The sequence below is a fragment of the Xenopus tropicalis genome, chromosome 2, assembly GCF_000004195.4.
Source record: "Xenopus tropicalis strain Nigerian chromosome 2, UCB_Xtro_10.0, whole genome shotgun sequence".
NCBI classification, from domain to species: Eukaryota; Metazoa; Chordata; class Amphibia; order Anura; family Pipidae; genus Xenopus; species Xenopus tropicalis.
In genome coordinates this window covers 20,947,831-20,971,780 of record NC_030678.2, presented here as the reverse complement: position 1 = coordinate 20,971,780, position 23,950 = coordinate 20,947,831, and the positions used below count along the sequence as shown (strand labels likewise).

At 38.2% G+C, this 23,950-nt stretch overlaps 1 protein-coding gene across 2 annotated transcripts in view; it reads left to right on the top strand.

Moving 5' to 3' along the window:
* epha6 (EPH receptor A6) overlaps positions 1-23,950 on the top strand; it is a 479,518-nt gene that overhangs the window by 338,527 nt on the left and 117,041 nt on the right. The window lies entirely within an intron of this gene.

Genomic DNA, 23,950 nt, shown 5'->3' with positions numbered 1-23,950 from the left:
ATAAATACCCCACTGTGTAGCCCCGGGGGCAGCCATTCCTGCACCGGTACAGCTGGGGTGTTTGCTACAGAAACCCTACTATAGTTTATATAAATACCCCGCTGTGTAGCCCCGGGGGCAGCCGTTCCTGCACCGGTACAGCTGGTGTGTTTGCTACAGAAACCCTACTATAGTTTATATAAATACCCCGCTGTGTAGCCCCGGGGGCAGCCATTCCTGCACTGGTACAGCTGGGGTGTTTGCTACAGAAACCCTACTATAGTTTATATAAATACCCCGCTGTGTAGCCCCGGGGGCAGCCATTCCTGCACTGGTACAGCTGGAGTGTTTGCTACAGAAACCCTACTATAGTTTATATAAATACCCCGCTGTGTAGCCCGGGGGCAGCCATTCCTGCACTGGTACAGCTGGGGTGTTTGCTACAGAAACCCTACTATAGTTTATATAAATACCCCGCTGTGTAGCCCGGGGGCAGCCATTCCTGCACTGGTACAGCTGGAGTGTTTGCTACAGAAACCCTACTATAGTTTATATAAATACCCTGCTGTGTAGCCCCGGGGGCAGCCATTCCTGCACCGGTACAGCTGGGGTGTTTGCTACAGAAACCCTACTATAGTTTATATAAATACCCCGCTGTGTAGCCCCGGGGCAGCCATTCCTGCACTGGTACAGCTGGAGTGTTTGCTACAGAAACCCTACTATAGTTTATATAAATACCCCGCTGTGTAGCCCCGGGGACAGCCATTCCTGCACTGGTACAGCTGGGGTGTTTGCTACAGAAACCCTACTATAGTTTATATAAATACCCCGCTGTGTAGCCCCGGGGGCAGCCATTCCTGCACTGGTACAGCTGGAGTGTTTGCTACAGAAACCCTACTATAGTTTATATAAATACCCCGCTGTGTAGCCCCGGGGCAGCCATTCCTGCACTGGTACAGCTGGGGTGTTTGCTACAGAAACCCTACTATAGTTTATAAAAATACCCTGCTGTGTAGCCCTGGGGGCAGCCATTCCTGCACTGGTACAGCTGGGGTGTTTGCTACAGAACCCTACTATAGTTTATATAAATAAGCTGCTGTGTAGCCATGGGGCAGCCATTCCTGCACTGGTACAGCTGGGGTGTTTGCTACAGAAACCCTACTATAGTTTATATAAATACCCCGCTGTGTAGCCCCGGGGCAGCCATTCCTGCACTGGTACAGCTGGGGTGTTTGCTACAGAAACCCTACTATAGTTTATATAAATACCCCGCTGTGTAGCCCCGGGGGCAGCCATTCCTGCACTGGTACAGCTGGAGTGTTTGCTACAGAAACCCTACTATAGTTTATATAAATACCCCGCTGTGTAGCCCCGGGGACAGCCATTTCTGCACTGGTACAGCTGGGGTGTTTGCTACAGAAACCCTACTATAGTTTATATAAATACCCCGCTGTGTAGCCCCGGGGGCAGCCATTCCTGCACCGGTACAGCTGGGGTGTTTGCTACAGAAACCCTACTATAGTTTATATAAATACCCCCGCTGTGTAGCCCCGGGGGCAGCCGTTCCTGCACTGGTACAGCTGGGGTGTTTGCTACAGAAACCCTACTATATTTTATATAAATACCCCGCTGTGTAGCCCCGGGGGCAGCCATTCCTGCACTGGTACAGCTGGAGTGTTTGCTACAGAAACCCTACTATAGTTTATATAAATACCCCGCTGTGTAGCCCCGGGGACAGCCATTCCTGCACTGGTACAGCTGGGGTGTTTGCTACAGAAACCCTACTATAGTTTATATAAATACCCCGCTGTGTAGCCCCGGGGGCAGCCATTCCTGCACTGGTACAGCTGGAGTGTTTGCTACAGAAACCCTACTATAGTTTATATAAATACCCCGCTGTGTAGCCCCGGGGGCAGCCGTTCCTGCACCGGTACAGCTGGGGTGTTTGCTACAGAAACCCTACTATAGTTTATATAAATACCCTGCTGTGTAGCCCTGGGGGCAGCCATTCCTGCACTGGTACAGCTGGGGTGTTTGCTACAGAAACCCTACTATAGTTTATATAAATAAGCTGCTGTGTAGCCATGGGGCAGCCATTCAAAGCTGAAAAAGGAGAAAAGGCACAGGTTACACAGCAGATAACAGATAAGTTCTGTTGTATACAATGGGATTCTATACAGCTTATCTATTATGTATCCTGTGCTTAAAATGGCTGCCCCCATGGCTACACAGCAGTTTATTTGTACTACTAAAGTAATGTTTTTGCAGCACACACATCAATTTTACCAGTGTAGGGCAACAATACACTATATTGTCATTTCTTTAAAACACTTTCATTTTTACATGTTACTGTTCCTTTAAGAGCCTTGTGTAATACTGATAAATATGTGCTTATTGGTTTTAGACACTTATCAGCACTAAAATGGTAAATTATGGCTATAGCAATCAGATTACTAATTCATTATCTGATTACACCCTGAATACCTAGTGAATGAATACAATGGGAATCAGCAATATTTAATCAATGTCAAAAACAAAAGAAATACTAAAGGAGTGTGTCTAGGGGGAGTAATCATTAGCTTTGTGCTACTCTTGGGGGCAGATTTATTATAATGTGAGATTAGTGCTCACCACGGAAGTAGTCAGAGTTCACTTTTTGTTAAATACGCCTCTAAAAATCTCACAGGAATGAATAGAACATGGGTGAGTTTTTATGTATGAAGCTCTGAACATTTTGATAAATCTGCCCCTTCCTACGGGATTTTTTTAAGCGTATTTATCAATTGGGGAACTTTCACCAATTACTAAAAATGCTTCTTAAAATCCCATAGGAATGAACAGAAAGTGGGTGAGTATTTATGTATTAAACTCACTCATTTTGATAAATCTGCCCGTTGGAGTAACAGATATTCTGCTGATTTCATTTCATCTTTTTGAAAGTGGTGTTATTACTGGAAGCAACATTTAGTTAATAATGCCCAAATACAGACTTCAAAATTGTGGTAAGTTGTTTTGACACCGTATGATACACTTTATATCAAATGTAAAACCGATTTAACACCAAACTGTACAAAAACTCAATATTGGAGAATGTTTTTTTTGTGAATATAAAGTTTTTTTCCCTAAGGTTACTCAGGATACTCCAATTTTATGAATAACCTACTATATATCAGAGCCTCTAAAGAACTAAACAGCCAAAAGATCAAAATATTAGTCTAGAAATGCTGTAATGTTCTAAGCCAGATGAAGATCCATTCCTCTGAAGATGCCAAGAATTACTTAATAAAGGACTTTGACCTGAAATATGTTGGCTACATGCAGTAACTGTTGCTGGAGATTCTTCCCTACCTTACTATTGATTAGCAATGTCTCTATAGATGTTCCATGTAGCTCTCAACCTTTTTATCCAGTTGAGGTAAAGATCCATATCTCTAAAGATGCCAAGAATCACTTAATAAGGGACTTTGACCTGAAACATGTTGTCTACCTAGTAGAAGACAACATGCAGCAACTGTTGCTGGAGTTTCTTCCCTACCTTACTATTGATTAGCAATGTCTCTATAGATGTTCCATGTAGCTCAACCTTTTTATCCAGTTGAGGTAAAGATTCATACTTCTAAAGATGCCAAGACTCACTTAATAAGGGACTTTGACCTGAAACATGTTGACTACCCAGTAGAAAACAACATGCAGTAACTGTTGCTGGAGATTCTTCCCTACCTTACTATTGATTAGCAATGTCTCTATAGATGTTCCATGTAGCTCTCAACCTTTTTATCCAGTTGAGGTAAAGATCCATACCTCTAAAGATGCCAAGAATCACTTAATAAGGGACTTTAACCTGAAACATGTTGTCTACCCAGTAGACAACATGCAGCAACTGTTGCTGGAGTTTCTTCTCTACCTTACTATTGATTAGCAATGTTTCTAGAGTTGCCCCCTATAGCTCTCTGCCTTTTTATCCTGTTGTGGCCTTGCACATGTATAGTATGACTTTGGTTAACAGCCCTGCAGCAGCAGTTTCTTTACATCTTTGAGATGTAACATTACATTCTACAAGTGAATGATTGTGTTGATCCCTACACTAGCTACCCTACTGCTGTTCTGAGTACACTGGGCATGTGGAGTGTCACTGACACCAAAATAATAGATTAATAAGATAAGAAAGATAGGGAGCTTGTTTGAAAGATTTTTTACTGTTGTAGGGTTGCTGTACCCCAGGTCTGTGCCCCAGGGCCGGTGCAACAAGCACTTAAGATACAGCATTTCTACCTCCAGTCTTCAGTTCTCTTTGAATCATATTGAAGACCAATAGAGCGGTTGATAAAAGAGAACAATATTATTATTATTTATATAGCGCCATCAATGCATGCAGCGCTTTACAGAATAGAGGGGTACAAAAGACATGTTAACATGTACATATAAACAATTCACCAAAATGGTTTGCGGTTACATTGGATGAGGATCGGAGACACTAGGGGGAGGGCCCTGCTCGCAAGAGCTTACATTCTCTAAGCTAAGCAATGGAGGGAAGGTTTAAAATCAAGTCTAAAGATTGTAACAGAATAATCAACTGAATTGTAATTGATATCCACAAATTTTAACTACATTGGCAAACACAAAGCCAAAAATATTCTTAAATAGCAGAATGCCACAAGTTAAATACAAATGTTAAGTTAAATTTATACTAAATGCAATGAATTATACTCAATGTACCGTACTCCAGGGTAATTGTTCAACTTTTTCACTAATGATTTTTAAACCCCACCATCAACCCAGAGAGAGAGAGAGAGAGTACACAGTCTGTTGGCTGTTGCAACTGGTCTCTGCTCCATGTAATTACTTGTTATCCTTTGGAAAAGTAGATTATTGTGTTGCATTGAAAATAAACTCATCGGAGGAATTCACAAAAGTGTTGGTAAGAAGACAGTTCTAAAAGTGACAGTCTCCAAATTGCGAAAATGTTTCACAAAAGGGGTCTGGTAGTTTTATAAATTTCTCAGGAAATATATTTGTGAATTTTTTGGCGCAGTTTTCATTACTGACATTTTTGTGACTTCCCCCATAGATGATTTTTTTTCAGCTAGACTGTGACTTTTTTACGCACTTGCAATTTCTTCCTCACTCAGTGAATTTTTGCACGAAAAAAATCCGCCAATGACGGAATGCGGAATTTCACAGTGAATCTAAGCCTGCCGAAAAGTTTTGCTCATTACTAGTTAACATTTATCTTAAACCTCCACAAAGCCAAGCATAGTGAACTCCATTTGTTTTCAGAGATCCTTCTGTCTCTCATGAAGCACTGCATACAGATTAATTTACCAGAGCATACTCTAAGGGCTCTGGCACACGGGGAGATTAGTCGCCCGCGACAAAACTCCCTGTTTGCGGGCGACTAATCTCCCCGGATTGCCATTCCACCGGTGAAAATGTGAATCGCCGGTGGGATGGCACACGCGGCGGCGCGATTTCACTAAAATCACTCCGCCGCGTATACCATCCCACCGGCGATTTACATTTTCGCCGGTGGGATGGCATTTCGCGGAGATTAGTCGCCCGAGACACGGGAAATTTGTTGCGGGTGACTAATCTCCCCGTGTGCCAGAGCCTTAAGGCTGATTTCCCACGGAGCGGTCTAGTTAGATCTAGCGATAGAGCTCTGCTATGGCAGGCAACTAATGGCTCCAAAATGCCTTTCCACAGGCAACAATAGGAGTTGCCAGTGGAAAGCCCTTCGCATTGCTTTGGTTTTCCACTTTACCAAAATGATGCGATGGCCTTTCCCCTCCTATTGTTGGCGGTGGAAAGGCATTTCGGAACGGTTAGTCGCACACCATAGCAGAGATCTTGGGTAACCTGAAGTCGCGCAAAGTTTCCTCCTGCAGGCAACTTTGCGTGACTTTGGAAAATGAAGCGATGCAAAGAGCTTTCCACCGGTGACTCCTATTGTTGCCGGTGGTGGAAAGTCTTTTCGGAGTGGTTTGTTGCCCGCAATAGCACAGATCTATAGCGGCCAACTGTACCATTCCATGGGTTCTTACCCAAAAGGTTTGGAGGAAACCTACTGAGAATTGAATTAAGACTTACTAAAGGAATATCCACCTCATTGTTCTGCATGCTGATCAAGAAGTAATTGTGTACTCAGCTAAGCAAATGGAGGCAGTTTGCCTTTTCACACTCATCGCCCTATTATACATATCTATACTGATAGGGTAATCTCTCATTTTGTGCAGTGTTCTTTCCTGTGGCCCATCCCTGGGTTCCCCATGATAGAGTTCAGCTGGAAATAACTACAGGTATAGGACCCATTATCCAGAATGCTCGGGACCAAGGGTATTCCGGATAAGGGGTCTTTCCGTAATTTGGATCTTCATACCGTAAGTGTACTAAGAAATCAATAAAGCATTAATTAAACCCAATAGGATTATTTTACATCCAGTAAGGATTGATTATATCTTAATTAGGATAAAATACAAAGCACTGTTTTATTTTTACAGAGAAAAAGGAAATCGATTTTAAAAATCTGAATTATTTGATTAATATGGAGTCTATGGGAGACAGGCTTTCCGTAATTCAGAGCTTTCTGGATATCAGGTTTCCGGATAACTGATCCCATACCTGTACTATGTTTGGGCCAGCTTTGGGAGCAGATTGGCACTGATAAATTGTGGAGCAGCCTAATTTAACATGAACAAATAGAGACACCAGATAATACAGAAGCACAATGTGCTTGGGGGAAACAATATAATATCATCATAAACACACAGAAACACAATATCTTCTTTAAGCAGAGAGATAAAATCCAGTAACAGATATTATTTAATCCATGGGTTTTCATGAAGTTTTATTGTTTAAGTACTGAGCTGCTTCAGCTATAACAAATAATGAAATGGGGGAATGGAAAGTAATTGGTTCCCTTGTTCTGTAAACTCTCATTTTACTGTTCTTAACATTTAGCACTAAAACATAATAAGATAAAGGGCAGATTTATCAAAGTGTGAAATTAGAGCTCACACAGTAAAATTCCACCACTTTCTACTGACCCTGACATTGAAATCAACGCTCCACCCTATAACTCTAAACTTATCTCCAAGTACTCAACAAACTGCTTATTATGTTCTTTTACAGTAATAATCAGCTTTATGTTTTTACATGATCAAGTTTTTTGATCTTGTGACCTACCCAAACTCATCGCTGCACTCTGGCCCCTCCTGGCTTTTTTCATGCACCAATAACATTTATGCTGCCCTGTTGCCCTGAGCAACTGAAAATGAAAACAAGATCATTATTTAATTAACAGCAAGGTGCACATTATTAACTGAATGAAGACAAAAAGGAACACCAAGAGCCCCAATAGTGTAATATGTTTTTACAAGGAGTAATGGTAGAATAAGCAAATTAATACTCACAAGCCAGGGTTACCAATAGGCAACCACTGTATAGGCAGGTGGGGAGATTATCCTGACCCCACTCAGGAATAAGAAGTCGCTCTCTGTAGAAGGAAGAAAAATGGGGATAACACCCCTCCACTCGGGGTGGACTCGGTATAGTGATAAGACAAAACAGAGGCACCAAAAGGATAAAATTTAGCTAAAAACACTTAAAAACCCAATGTGTAATTCAGAGGAGGTAGTAGTAAACTTACCTCCTCCAGGCAGACACCAACAAAAGTGGTAATTTTCAGTAATAGTTTATTCACAACAATATTGCAACGCGTTTCGCAGGCATTTCCTGCTTCATCAGGCAATGTAGAATAGGTGCAAAAAAAACAACAGTGTCTTTGTATAAAGACTGAAAATTACCACTTTTGTTGGTGTCTGCCCGGAGGAGGTAAGTTCACTACTACCTCCTCTGAATTACCCATTGGGTTTTTAAGTGTTTTTAGCTAAATTTTATCCTTTTGGCGCCTCTGTTTTGTCTTATCACTATTATTAACTGAATGCACACCTAACTTATTAAGTCACAGGGTCAGAAGGAGGCACTATGCAAGGAAACGTGCAGCGGGGAGTAACAGCTGGAAAAGAAAATGGCGGTGTCAAAGTATTTCAAACCGGCTAGCTTTGAGCCAATAGTGCAGCAGAATAGTGGGTTTTTTAATGCATTCAGGAGGGGGGGGAGTGATGAGGGACCTCTGGGTAATGTTTCATTTTGGCACATTTTGCTTCTTTAAAGCAGAACTAAAGCCTAACTAAAGAAGTAGGGCAGAAAGGCCCCCACAGCCCAGATCTGTGCCCCCAAAGATGCCCCAGTAGCCCCCCCATCTTTTTTCTACTGATTCCCTGCCCATGCTCTGTGCTGCTGGCACTGAACTTAGGGACCCGCTCACAATATACTTTATCTAGAATATAAATGTCAAAAAAACATGGGCATTTATTAATTAATTAAGATTCTCATTACATGGCAGCTCAGAAACCAGTGCTAGTATTATCAGAATGTAATAATCAGCCCTGTAGCATCAGCTTCTATAACAGGTCAAGCTCATGTTCAGCTTGATAATTTGCTACAATCCCTAAGCTAAGCTTCCCAATAGCTGCTCAGAGCCCACTGAGCATGTGCACTGCCCTGGGCCAGTGGTGGGCAAACCTATTATATATTAACAAAACAGCGATTGAAATTTCTTTTGAGAGCCAAATATTTTGCAGTCACTGGCTCACGTGCATGAAAGGAGCCTCCCCTGCACTGCGTATCCCGCCCCCCGCCTGCGCCGCGTCCCCCGTAGCCCAAAGACCAACCCCTCCTGCTGATTTTTGCTACAGGCAACGAAAATGCAATCGCACTGTACGTGCAGGCCAGCACCTGGAAGAGCCAAATTCAAGGGGCTAAAGAGCCACTTGTGGCCCCCAAGCCGCAGTTTGCCCAACACTGCCCTGGGCAGTTCTAACAGAATCCAAGATGGGGAGCTCCTGTGACATGTGTAAAGACCTATATCTTTACTACTCTAGAGATTCTAAAACATTTGGCTAATGCAGTCAATTCACTATGTAAAATATGGAATTTCTAGCCATATTTATTTTTAGGGTTTAGTTCTCCTTTAAGTGCTCATTCATAGGGGTTAAATAGAAAGAGGCTTTGTTTTTACTTCAGTCTATGATTCATAAGAATAAGATTGCCATCAATATGGATCGTTCATTATTTCCGAATGCTATCATGATACAGCACCGTTAGTTCATGCAATCTGACAATGATGTTAATTAGCACCACGGAAATACTAATTTTATACTAAGAATGGTATATTCCCTCTGTTAGATGGGTCATTAAGACGTTTAATGGAAAGTAAGGTCACAATTTTATCTTTGCGTGTCCACATTTCTCTAGAATTCTGCAATAATGTCACATTAAACTAGCTTACCATACAAAAAGTTAAATGAGATGCAGACGCTAGTTTAATGAGAGGATAGTGTGTTATCTCCAGTGTATCCAATTGCATAAAATACAAGCTAAAAAGAAAAGGAAACCCCAAGTGAAGGAAATGCATTGAAAAAGTAGAAGGGTAAATATTTATTGTATTCTCTCGGCTTTACTTGGTTGGTACAGGTATGGGACCTGTTATTCAGAATGCTCGAGACCCGGGGTTTTCCGGATAAGGGATCTTTCTGTAATTTGTATCTCCATAACTTAAGTCTGATAAAAATAATTTAAATATTGAATAAACCCAATAGGATTGTTTTGGTTCCAATAAGGGGTAATTATATCTTAGTTGGGATCAAGTACAGGTACTGTTTTATTATTACAGAGAAAAGGGAATCATTTAACCATTAAATAAACCCAATAGGGCTGTTCTGCCCCCAATAAGGGGTAATTATATCTTAGTTGGGATCAAGTACAGGTACTGTTTTATTATTACAGAGAAAAGGGAATCATTTAACCATTAAATAAACCCAACAGGACTGTTCTGCCCCCAATAAGGGGTAATTATATCTTAGTTGGGATCAAGTACAGGTACTGTTTTATTATTACAGAGAAAAGGGAATCATTTAACCATTAAATAAACCCAATATGACTGTTCTGCCCCCAATAAGGGGTAATTATATCTTAGTTGGGATCAAGTACAGGTACTGTTTTATTATTACAGAGAAAAGGGAATCATTTAACCATTAAATAAACCCAATAGGGCTGTTCTGCCCCCAATAAGGGGTAATTATATCTTAGTTGGGATCAAGTACAGGTACTGTTTTATTATTACAAAGAAAAAGGAAATCATTTTTAAAAATTAGAATTATTTGCTTATAATGGAGTCTATGGGAAATGGCCTTAGCGTAATTCAGAACTTTCTGGATAACGGGTTTTCGCATAAGGGATCCCATACCTGTAATAAAAGGTATATGTAGAGTTATACAGTATACATTTTCAAAAAGGCTAGATAATGTGGCTAAAAAATTCATGCAAACCCCCTACCTCAGTGCTACATTGGCTGGCCGGTAAATCACCCAAGTTGTGCCAAATTCTCTCCTTGAATACAGACCAAATGAACTTCAGCAAAAAGGGACAATCACCAAAGGTGAAATAAGGCTGGAATGATTTGAAATGTTTTCCCAGCTTTTGTATCTTTTCAAAATAATATAATAATAATATTTAATGGAGGCAAAACAATCCTATTGGGTTTATTTAATGTCTAAATTATTTTTTAGCAGACTTAAGCTATGGTGACCCATAACCTGGAAAGCCCCAGACCCCAAGCATTCTGAATAACAGGTCACATACCTGTACTAGCAGCACTCCTAAAATATAAAGTAAGCAATCCAAATGTATCCATAAATAATATTCTGCATTTCTTAGGGACCTTTATCTCTAACTGTATATACACTTATGTAAATACTGTATGCATATATATATATATATATATATATATATATATATATATATATATAGATAGATAGATAGATAGGTAGATATACATATATAGACTTATGTGTATGTACTGTACCTACTCTGCATTTGGTTTTAGTATAAGTACAGGTATGGGATCCCTCATCCAGAAACCCATTATCCAGAAAGCTCCGAATTACGGAAAGCCCGTCTCCCATAGACTCCATTTTAATCAAATAATTCAGAATTTTAAAACTGATTTCCTTTTTCTCTGTAATAATAAAACAGTACCTTGTAATTGATCCCAACTAAGATATAATTACCCCTTATTGGGGGCAGAACAGCCCTATTGGGTTTATTTAATGGTTAAATGATTCCCTTTTCTCTGTAATAATAAAACAGTACCTGTACTTGATCCCAACTAAGATATAATTACCCCTTATTGGGGCAGAACAGCCCTATTGGGTTTATTTAATGGTTAAATGATTCCCTTTTCTCTGTAATAATAAAACAGTACCTGTACTTGATCCCAACTAAGATATAATTACCCCTTATTGGGGGCAGGACAACCCTATTGGGTTTATTTAATGGTTAAATGATTCCCTTTTCTCTGTAATAATAAAACAGTACCTGTACTTGATCCCAACTAAGATATAATTACCCCTTATTGGGGGCAGAACAGTCCTATTGGGTTTATTTAATGGTTAAATGATTCCCTTTTCTCTGTAATAATAAAACAGTACCTGTACTTGATCCCAAATAAGATTTAAATAATCCTTACTGGATGCAATACAATCCTATTGGGTTTAATTAATGTTTTATTGATTTTTTGGTAGACTTAAGGTATGGAGATCCAAATTACAGAAAGACACCTTATCTGGAATACCCTTGGTCCCGAGCATTCTGTATAATGGGTCCTATACCTGTAATAGAATAACAGGGATAGGCAATTGCAATGACTCACAACTAAAAGCAGTGTAGGGGGAAGGCTTCCATTCTACAATTTAGTAAATTGCTTTTGTGGCTTCAGAGCAAATAGAGGAGTCTTAAAGCCACAGGGTCCCACGCACATGAAGCCAATCTATAGATGACAAATTTAGCATATTCCCATGCAAACTAAAAGCCCATAGGCGCTCTGCAGTCTGCAGTCTGAAATAAATTACTTATCATGCCCAAGTGGTAATCATATTGCAATAATACACGTCAGTTCCCAGTACCTGAGTTTGCCGTATAGCAGATATTGTACATAACTCAAAATTCTTTTCTTCTGTTCGGCTCGGAAAAAAAATTCAGAAAGCCTTAGGTCAATTGTCATGTTATCATTCAGCAGAACATTTTTATTGTGAGAAAATAGAATTAGATTATTATTTGCAGACTAGGCTTGCTTCCCCTAATAAATTATGTGAAAGCAGAACCATAACAGAGTTAAATATAATTACTCTGAGTTTCTCTACATACACTTCTGTGTATAGATGGAAAATGTGTAGGGTAAATTTTTTATATTTTCCTTACATGTTCTCCAAGAGCATCACTGCTCTAGCATATTTATTAAGATGTTTGTTGGTTGATGACAATTACAGGCTTTCTTGGCTGGACTGAAGAAAAAATGTTGTCCATATCTTCATGTAGGAAACCAAGGCGTGGGCCTGAATACAAGGTCCAAACCCAGAATCCCTTTCCCTGGGTCATGGGTAATCAACCTTTACTATAGATTCTACCAGGGCTTTTGCAGGAAACTCCATGGTGGCTGCATAGTGAATATTTTACTTAACAGTAATGGCAGTGATCCCCAACCAGTGGCTCGGGGACCAACCCCTTGGATGTTGCTCTCAGTGCCCCCAAACCAGGGAGTTATTTTTGAATTCCTGACTTGGAGGCAAGTTTTGGTTGCATAAAAACCTGCTGTACAACCAAACAGAGCCTCTCATAGGCTGACAGCCCACATAGAGGCTACCAAATAACCAATCACAACCCTTATTTGGCACCTCTGTTAATCTTTTAAATGCTTGTGTTGCCCCCAACTCTTTTTACATTTGAATGTGACTCACAGGTAAAAAAAAAAGAAAAGGTTGTGGACCCCAGAGTTATGGTATGAAGAGACTCGACTCAAAAGTTCTGCTGTTTCAAAATGAAACCTTTTTTTGTGTTTTTGGACTTCGGCTTTTGGGTTGAGTCTTTTTACACCCCAGTTGTTTAGAAATATATGCATTGTGCAGCCAGTAGAACGGGAATGGGTACTGTGGGTCTAACATATTTTAAGAATTCTCACACTAATAGGGTGATATATCAACGTTTGAATTCAAACATTTTTCACAATTCAAGTTTTTTTTGCACTAAAACGTTCAAACTTGTTTGTCCGATATATATTAAGGAAAGAAAAAAAAAAACAAAGTTGTTCTAGGCAAAATCAAACTATGGGGCAGATTTATTGAAATGTGAGTTTAGATCTTAATACATGAAAACTCACCCATTTTCTAGTCATTCCTATGGGGTTTTAAGAAGCCGCTGGGTTCACCCATTGATAAATCTGTTTCTGAAAATCCCATAGGAATGAATAGAAAATGGGTGAGTTTTTATGTATTAAGATCTAAACTCACATTTTGAAAAATCTGCCCCTATATTTTCCATTTAAGTTTTTTGAGTTCAAGTTTGTAAACTTTTTTTTATTCAAACAAGTTTTCCACATTAATAAATAAGCAAGCATTCAGTAGCCTTTACACCTTTAAAATGTGAGTTTATTCGAATTAGAAAAATATCTCCAATTCACAAACTCAAAAGCCCTTTAGGGGCAGATTTTTTAAAATGTGAAATTAGAGTTTACTACAGAAATACCCACCCATTTTCTATTCATTCCTATGAGATTTTTAGAAGCGTATTTTTTAAATGGTGAACTCTAACTTCCACCCATTAATAAATATGACGCTAAAAATTCCATAGGAATGAATAGAAAGTGGGTGATTTTTTTCTGTGGTGAGCTCTAATCTCACATTCTGATAAATCTGCCCCTAAGATACACAATGGAGTTTAGAACTTAATGCAGCTTTGGGATCTGTTATCTGGAAACCTGTTTGCCAGAAAGCTCAGAATTACAGAAAGCCTGTCTCCCATAGACTCAATTTTAATCCCATAATTCAGATATAAAAATTGATTGTCTTTTTCTCTGTAATAATAAAACAGTACCTGTACTTGATCCCAACTAAGATATAATTACCCCTTATTGGGGGCAAAACAGCCCTATTGGGTTTATTTAATGGTTAAATGATTCCCTTTTCTCTGTAATAATAAAACAGTACCTGTACTTGATCCCAACTAAGATATAATTACCCCTTATTGGGGGCAGAACAGCCCTATTGGGTTTATTTAATGGTTAAATGATTCCCTTTTCTCTGTAATAATAAAACAGTACCTGTACTTGATCCCAACTAAGATATAATTACCCCTTATTGGGGCAGAACAGCCCTATTGGGTTTATTTAATGGTTAAATAATTCCCTTTTCTCTGTAATAATAAAACAGTACCTGTACTTGATCCCAACTAAGATATAATTACCCCTTATTGGGGGCAGAACAGTCCTATTGGGTTTATTTAATGGTTAAATAATTCCCTTTTCTCTGTAATAATAAAACAGTACCTGTACTTGATCCCAACTAAGATATAATTACCCCTTATTGGGGGCAGAACAGTCCTATTGGGTTTATTTCATGGTTAAATGATTCCCTTTTCTCTGTAATAATAAAACAGTACCTGTACTTGATCCCAACTAAGATATAATTACCCCTTATTGGGGGCAGAACAGCCCTATTGGGTTTATTTAATGGTTAAATGATTCCCTTTTCTCTGTAATAATAAAACAGTACCTGTACTTGATCCCAACTAAGATATAATTCATCTTTATTGGATGCCAAACAATCCTATTGGGTTTAATTAATGTTTTATTGATTTTTTAGTAGACTTAAGGCAGTGATCCCCAACCAGTGGTTCGTGAGCAACATGTTGCTCTCTTACCCCTTGGATGTTGCTCCCAGTGGCCTCAAAGTAGGTGCTTGTTGTTTAATTTCTGGCTTGGAGGCAAGTTTTGGTTGCATAAAAACCCAGTGTAATTGCCAAACAGAGCCTTCTATAGGCTGCCAGTCCATATAGGAGCTACCAAATAGCCAATTATAGCTCTTATTTGCACCCCCAGGAACTTTTTCCATACTTGTGTTGCTCCCCAACACTTTTTCCATTTGAATCTGGCTCACAGATGTAAAAGGTTGGGGATCCCAAAAGGTATGGAGATCCAAATTATGAAAAGACCCCTTATCTGGAATAACCTTGGTCCTGAGCTTTCTGGATAACGGGTCCTAAACCTGTACATAAAAACTCACCCACGTTCTATTCATTCCTATGGGATTTTTAGAAGTGTATTTATCAGTTGGAGAAAGTTAGAATTCACCATTTAATAAATACACTTCTAAAAATCCCATAGGAATGAATAGAACGTGGGTGAGTTTTTATGTATTAAGTTCCAAACTCACATTTTGATTAATTTGCCCCAGTAGGATATTGTGCCAGGCTTATAGAGAGTTTCTGTTCTCTGGAGCAGCTGAATGGGTCCCACCTTCTATTAGAAGTCACTCTTTTGTGTTGCGGGTTGGAAGCGGAAAACATGCCAGCTTAGTGAACAAACCCTCCAGAAACATTTTTCCAACGTTACAAAATGATAGATTACCAGCCTCTGTTTCCTGCTAAGACCTGGATATATTACAAATGGGCTCATAAGGCTCTGACATTGCATTCCTTTGAAGCAGACTTAATATTTTACCCTGGAACACAGCTTTTGTTCTGAGCAATGTTTTAACACAGAAGAAAAGACGAATTTAAGGCTTCTGTCTGCGGCTCCGGGGCACTTCCACAATATTTCTATTTAAAATGAGTTTCACTGCCATTCATTAAAGGCAAAAAGATTTAAACCACCGTCCGGCCCTTAAGGAATAAGGCAGTTCCTTCATTTACAGCGGCCCTCATATTTCTTGCGCTTTTTCCTATAGACTCAAATGATATTTGCAGTGTTTCGAAATGTCTTTACTGAAATGCTGTGTGTTAAGCCGTATACAGCAGCAAGATAAAAAAAAAAAAAAAGAGCAATATCAAGACCTGAGTAATGATCCGGAATAATCCTGCGAGCGACAATAAAGCATGCTCTTTTAATCCACACTGAGGAAATTCTTTGAAAATAGAAATTGCAGACGCAGAATTCTGCCCTTTTGATATGAAACTGGCGTCTGTTTGATGGAAGATGAAAGTTAACCTCTGAAGCGCCACGAGTGCTCGCAGGGTTGCGCAAGGTGATGGGGTTTTTGTTTGGAACACTGAGGGCCTGTGGAGCCGTACGCTGGTGTTTTCTAATATTCCCGCTGTTTACCTCTGGCTTTTTGCTGACCTTGGTATTGTATGGCCGGCTGCTACACAGAAAGGAAAGCCATAAAGGCAAAAGAAAGTCGGTTGCTTGGGAGTTTGATTCTTATGCTGGGTACAATATTGGATTTCTGCCGACTAGAAGAATTTCTGCTTTTTGTTACATTAGTCTTCTATACTTACAACTAGCTCAAATGTCAAATGTATTGTATGGCCCTCCAGGCTCTGTGAACTGTATATCCCAGCATGCCAGGGTACCCAGGCTTGAGAAAGGCACAGTTGGTTGCTCTATGTAAACACAGGTGGTATATTACAGGAGAAAAAAAACAGAGTACATCTACAGGTACAGGACCCATTATCCAGGAATCCATTATGCAGAATTAATCTCCCATAGACTCCATTTTAATGAAATAATTCAATTTTTTAAAAATGATTTCCTTTTTCTCTGTAATAATAAAACAGTACCTGTACTTGATCCCAACTAAGATATAATTACCCCTTATTGGGGGGCAGAACAGCCCTATTGGGTTTATTTAATGGTTAAATGATTCCCTTTTCTCTGTAATAATAAAACAGTACCTGTACTTGATCCCAACTAAGATATAATTACCCCTTATTGGGGGGCAGAACAGCCCTATTGGGTTTATTTAATGGTTAAATGATTCCCTTTTCTCTGTAATAATAAAACAGTACCTGTACTTGATCCCAACTAAGATATAATTACCCCTTATTGGGGGCAGAACAGCCCTGTTGGGTTTATTTAATGGTTAAATGATTCCCTTTTCTCTGTAATAATAAAACAGTACCTGTACTTGATCCCAACTAAGATATAAATAATCCTTATTGGAGCCAAAACAATCCTATTGGGTTTGATTAATATTTAAATGATATTTCAGCAGACTTAAGGTATGGAGATCCAAATTAAGGAAATATTCCTTATCCGGAAAACCCCTAGTCCCGAGCATTCTGGATAACAGGTCCCATACCTGTATTATTATAATTGTATTTTTACACAGAATCTATGGATGGAGCATAGGCCATTGTAATAATTTTTTTTAGGTATGGAGATCCAAATTACATAAAGACCCCTTATCTGAAAAGCCCCAGGTCCCAAGCATTCTGGATAACCTGTCCCATACCTGTACCAGATTCACTTCTATGATGCTGACAATGAATTGTCAGTGTTATTATCCTTGTGCTTGCCCTGGGGGTCTTGGCATTTACACATATCATTTTGCTAGTAAACAAGTTTTCATTAAAATATATTAAACACAACAGGTTGTGAAGCCCAACTCTTGCATTATGGTGGCGGCTCACAGGATGTCTATCAAAAAAATTGCCTCTCCCACTGCTGACCAAGTGCAGCCATTAAGACTTACAGGAATCGCCACCTATATTTATCTTTTTGCTCACAGGGCCCATTTACTAACCATCTGGTTTTTTTTTCTTGATTCGGATTTTTAGCGCTAAAAGTTGCAGAAAAAAAAGTTGCTAATTTTCCAAGATTTACTATGCGCCCGAGCCGCTAAAAATCCGAATCTGACAATTCGCCATCTAAAACTTGCCGAGATCATGTAGAAGTCAGTGGCAGAGGACCCTTCCCTTTACTTGAATATCCTTCTTTTGTCTCAAAACTTTAGAGGATTTGAACAATTCGATAAAGTAGAGGTTTTGGTGCAACAACTCGAAAATTTAGAGTATTCAAAAAAGACGCCATTTTTCTTGCAAAGACTTTTTAGATTTGATTTTTTTAGTAAACGTCAGACATTCAAGATAACGAGTTACGTCAAATTTTAAAAATGATAGATTTTTAGTTAATCTGCCGCATTGAGTTTTCTTTGATAAATAAGTCCAAAAATATGAAACCTTATGTTAGGTACCTGAAGTTATATATATATATATATGTTCACATGAAGGTATACTTAGGGGCTGATTTACTAATCCACGAATCTGAATCCAGAATGGGAAAAAAACGGATTGGAAACGAACATTTTGCGACTTTTTCGTATTTTTTGCGATTTTTCGTAGCCGTTATGTCTTGCGCGAATTGTCGCCAACTTTTGCATAGCCATTATGACTTTTGTGAATTGTCGCGACTTTTGAATAGCCCATTATGACTTTCGCGAATTGTTGTGACTTTTGCATAGCCATTATGACTTTCGTGAATTGTCGCGACTTTTGCATAGCCATTATGACTTTCGTGAATTGTTGCAACTTTTGCATAGCCATTATGACTTTCGCGAATTGTTGTGACATTTTTTCGTATTGAGCGCTCAAAAAATTCGCGACAATTCGCAAAAAAGTCGCAAAATACCGATCATTATGAAAAAAACGCATTGGATTGTAAACTTTTTCGTATTTTTGCAATTTTTTTCGTCACCGTCGCGCCTTTTTCATAGCCGTTATGACTTGCACGAATTGTCGCCGACTTTTGCATAGCCATTATGACTTTCGTGAATTGTCGCGACTTTTGCATAGCCATTATGACTTTCGTGAATTGTCGCGACTTCTGCATAGCCATTACGACTTTCGCGAATTGTTGTGACATTTTTTCGTATTGAGCGCTCAAAAAATTCGCGACAATTCGCAAAAAAGTCGCAAAATACCGATCATTACGAAAAAAACACATTCGGACGCTTTTCGGACGTTCGTGGATTAGTAAATGTGCCCCTTATAGTCATAAGAATACAATATACAGATATAGCAGATTTTATTGGGGCATATGATGCACATAATGAATATGCCAAACCATTCATTATCAAGGGATACAGAGTATGAGGCAGATTTATCAAAATGTGAGATTAGAGCTTTATACATAAAAACTCACCCACGTTCTATTCCTATGGTGAACTCTAGATTTCACCCATCGATAAGAATTCCTTAGGGATGACTAGAACATAGGTGAGTTTTAATGTATAAGCTCCAAACTCACATTTTGATAGATGTGCCCCTTAGTGAGGGTATACAGGTATGTACCGAATGCTTGAGCTGAGCTTGCTTTACTGTAGGGGGCTGATTTACTTACCCACGAACGGGTCGAATGGAGTCCGATTGCGTTTTTTTCGTAATGATCGGTACTTTGCGATTTTTTCGTATGTTTTGCGATTTTTTCGGATTCTTTACGAATTTTTCGGATCCAATACGATTTTTGCGTAAAAACGCGAGTTTTCCTATCCATTACGAAAGTTGCGTAAAAAGTTGCGCATTTTGCGTAGCGTTAAAACTTACGCGAAAAGTTGCGCATTTTTCGTAGCGTTAAGTTTTAACGCTACGAAAAATGCGCAACTTTTCGCGTAAGTTTTAACGCTACGCAAAATGCGCAACTTTTTACGCAACTTTCGTAATGGATACGAAAAACTCACGTTTTTACGCAAAAATCGTATTGGATCCGAAAAATTCGTACAGAATCCGAAAAAATCGCAAAACATACGAAAAAGTCGCAAAATATTCGTTTTCAAGTCGGAACTTTTCCAATTCGGGTCGGATTCGTGGGTTAGTAAATCAGCCCCTAGGGCTAGAAAGGAGGTCATCTGCTGCCGCTGGTTACTAAAAAGGCTCAGTATCATGTTTACTTTTGTTTTGATGTCTAAAAAAAGCTGAATATCTCAAGATTCTGTAAGGATAAAATTGGAGGAATTGTTGTCAGCACGCTCCACTTGAAATCTCTGTAGCAGCAGCTTATCGGCGGGTGGTGTAATACAAAAGAAATTGAACTTCCCGAGATAAAACTGTTTGCCATTTTGAAACAGCCTCCTCTGTTCTATAAAACGCCAAGATTCACACAGAATGGCAGTTTCTCAAATGCACGTATTCTCGAGATTGAATATTATACCCCGTATATAAAGTTTATTATGGAAGGAAAATAAATGGTAGGATATAAAGCTTTACCAAAATCTAGATTCATTCGGTACTGTTGCAACATACAAGAAGCTTGTGTATAAAATCAGCAGATTATAACCCTGGGAAGGTTGATGGGAAAGGAAACTAGGGACATGGGTGGGCAATTAATAAGGGAGTAGGGAATGTGTTATGGGGATTAATGAAATGGCGGTAGATTTATCAAGTGTGAAATTGGAGCTCACTACAGAAAAACTCACTGTTTATTCCTATGGGATTTTTAGAAGCGTATTTATAAAATGGTGAACTCCAACTTTCACCCATTGATAAATATACATTAATCATTGATAAATACACTTTCACCCATTGATAAATATACATTCATCATTGATAAATACACTTTCACCCATTGATAAATATACATTAATCATTGATAAATACACTTTCACCCATTGATAAATATACATTAATCATTGATAAATACACTTTCACCCATTGATAAATATACATTAATCATTGATAAATACACTTTCACCCATTGATAAATATACAGTTTTTCTGTAGGAGGAGGGGGGCTTGGAAGAATGCAAACTGATGATTTTTTTTAATTATCGTTATTAATAGTGTTACTACCAAAATCTTATTAATAACGATAATTCAGTTGCACAAAAACCTTTACTTTTTAAATTGTTGCACAAAAAACAGCATAAAAAATCTAAAACCTCTAAAGTTTGGAAGCAAAAGAAGCATCCGCCAGGGAAGGGTAGAGATCTCCCATTGTCTTCTATATGATCTCGGCAAGTTTCAGCTGGCGAATTGTCAGATTCGGATTTTTAGCAGTTTTGAGGCATAGTAAATCTCAAAAATGTGTGTTTTTAGTGCTAAAAAAATCCAAATCGGAAAAAAAATCAGAGCTTTAGTAAATGGCCTCCATAGTGTATATTTTATTTATTTTAATCTTTATATTTTAATAATGTTGATTGACAAAAAATTGTGAGACCGGATATTTTTTATGAAACTAATTAAACTTATAGTTACAAAGTGGTCATTACATATCCTTTAATATTTAGGATTCAATACTATATACAGTATATAGTCTATAAATTATTATTATATATATATTATATAGTATATACAGGTATGGGACCCCTTATCCGGAAACCCATTATCCAGAAAGTTCCGAATTATGGAACGGCCATCTCCCATAGACTCCATTGTAATCAAATAATTTTAAAAATGATTTCCTTTTTTTGTAATAATAAAACAGTACCTGTATTTGATCTAAACTAAGATATAATGAATCCTTTATTGGAGCAAAACAATCCTATTGGGTTTATTTATTGTTTAAATACTTTTTTTAGAAGACTTAGGGGCACACTTACTAATCCACGAACGTCCGAAAAGCGTCCGAATGCGTTTTTTTCGTAATGATCGGTATTTTGCGGCTTTTTCGAGTGCTCAATACGAAAGTCGCGACAATTCGCGAAAGTCATACTGGCTATGAAAAAATCGCGACAATTCACGAAATTTGTAATGGCAATGAAAAAGTCGCGACAATTCACGAAACTCATAATGGCTATGAAAAAGTCACGACAATTCACGAAATTTGTAATGGCAATGAAAAAGTCGCGACAATTCACGAAACTCATAATGGCTATGAAAAAATCGCGACAATTCACGAAATTTGTAATGGCAATGAAAAAGTCGCGACAATTCACGAAATTCATAATGGCTATGAAAAAATCGCGACAATTCACGAAATTTGTAATGGCAATGAAAAAGTCGCGACAATTCACGAAATTCATAATGGCTATGAAAAAATCGCGACAATTCACGAAATTTGTAATGGCAATGAAAAAGTCGCGACAATTCACGAAACTCATAATGGCTACGAAAAAGTCGCGACAATTCACGAAATTTGTAATGGCTGTGAAAAAGTCGCAACAATTCACGCAAGTCGTAACGGTTCCGAAAAAATCGCAAAAAATACGAAAAAGTCGCAAAATGTTCGTTTTCCAATCCAAATTTTTTCCATTTGGATTCATGGATTAGTAAATCAGCCCCTTAAGGTAGGAGCTCCAAATTACGGAAAGACCCCTTATCCGGAAAACCCCAAGTCGGTATATAGGTATATACCGTAATATAGTAAAAACTTAGGATAATGTCAATGTAAATCAAGTTATAGAGCAATCATTTCACTCCACTTGAATATATTTACATACAAATCAGAGAAATATCCTAATTAAGAAAGACATATCCTAATTTACAAAATTAATTGTGGAATTGAGAAAACGATAGTTGCTAATTTTTAGTCTGGAATTTTCAATGGCAGAAAAAAAGCAAGAAAACCATTAATCAAATAATTATTCATTAATGTTGTTACCTACATTGCAAAAGAATTTATAACCAAAACATTCCAAGAAGAGATATAGAAATAAACAGAAATTTGTTTTTGAGTTTCCTGATTTATGTACTGGATCCCAATCTTTTGAGACCTGTATAAAGGAGAAAACTGATAAAGCCAAGATACGGTTAAGAGTAATCTTGTGTCAGTATTAGAAATTACATTCAATTTTAGTGGAAAAGGTCATCTGACATTCTCCTGCGTTAATCATATTTACCTTATAATGTGCAGTGTGACTATGGATATATTTTTCTTATCAAAAATCATATATGAGCCATGTGTTGGCAGAAGATACTGGCACTACAATAAACCCCGAACTTTTGAGATTTTAGATTTGTCATAAATCAAGTGTGGAAAGTAACATTTATACGGTAGACAGTTTGTATTATAAATAAAAAAATATTTATAAAAATTGTTAGAAACAACAGAAATCTGACTTTAAAATATATTTTTGCCCTTTATATAATTGTCAATCTATATATAAGTTCAATCACAAGGTAAAAAAGAATTTTCTTCTTATTTGCTGTTTAAAATGCAATCCATAAGCAACAGCTTTCCTGGCGTTAGAGGGGAAAGGTTCTGAAAGATTGGGTGAAACCGTATCCAATGCTTTGGTTACAAGTCAAGACGGTGACACGGATACCAAATGGAACTTGGGAGAATAAGGTGAATCCTAGAATTACCAATCACAAAATGGATTATTGCTGAGAATAAAGACAAATAATCCTGGATAAAACCCTAGATTTATGTTAAGATCTAGAAGATGTTATCAGTGGGTTCATTTTGACATGGAGCTTGTGTAATAATAAGGATTTGAGACAGACAAACCCTATTGGGTACCTGTACTTGATCCCAACTAAGATATAATTACCCCTTATTGGGGGCAGAACAGCCCTATTGGGTTTATTTAATGGTTAAATGATTCCCTTTTCTCTGTAATAATAAAACAGTACCTGTACTTGATCTCAACTAAGATATAATTACCCCTTATTGGGGGCAGAACAGCCCTATTGGGTTTATTTAATGGTTAAATGATTCCCTTTTCTCTGTAATAATAAAACAGTACCTGTACTTGATCCCAACTAAGATATAATTACCCCTTATTGGGGCAGAACAGCCCTATTGGGTTTATTTAATGGTTAAATGATTCCCTTTTCTCTGTAATAATAAAACAGTACCTGTACTTGATCCCAACTAAGATATAATTACCCCTTATTGGGGGCAGAACAGCCCTATTGGGTTTATTTAATGGTTAAATGATTCCCTTTTCTCTGTAATAATAAAACAGTACCTGTACTCATGGGCGTCCGCAGAAAATTTTCCAAGGGGGGGCAAGTAATCTAGCATCATCCTGCAACAGATAAATATATATATATTTTTTTTTTTTTTTGCAGGATGATACTAGGGGAGGCTAAATATGGCCCATACACAGACTGACCTACAGCTAATGTGACACTTAGTGGATTCGCTGCTGACGTAAAAAGTTAACCTCCCAACTACCTCTTGCCGTTCCCACTGACTTCCAGG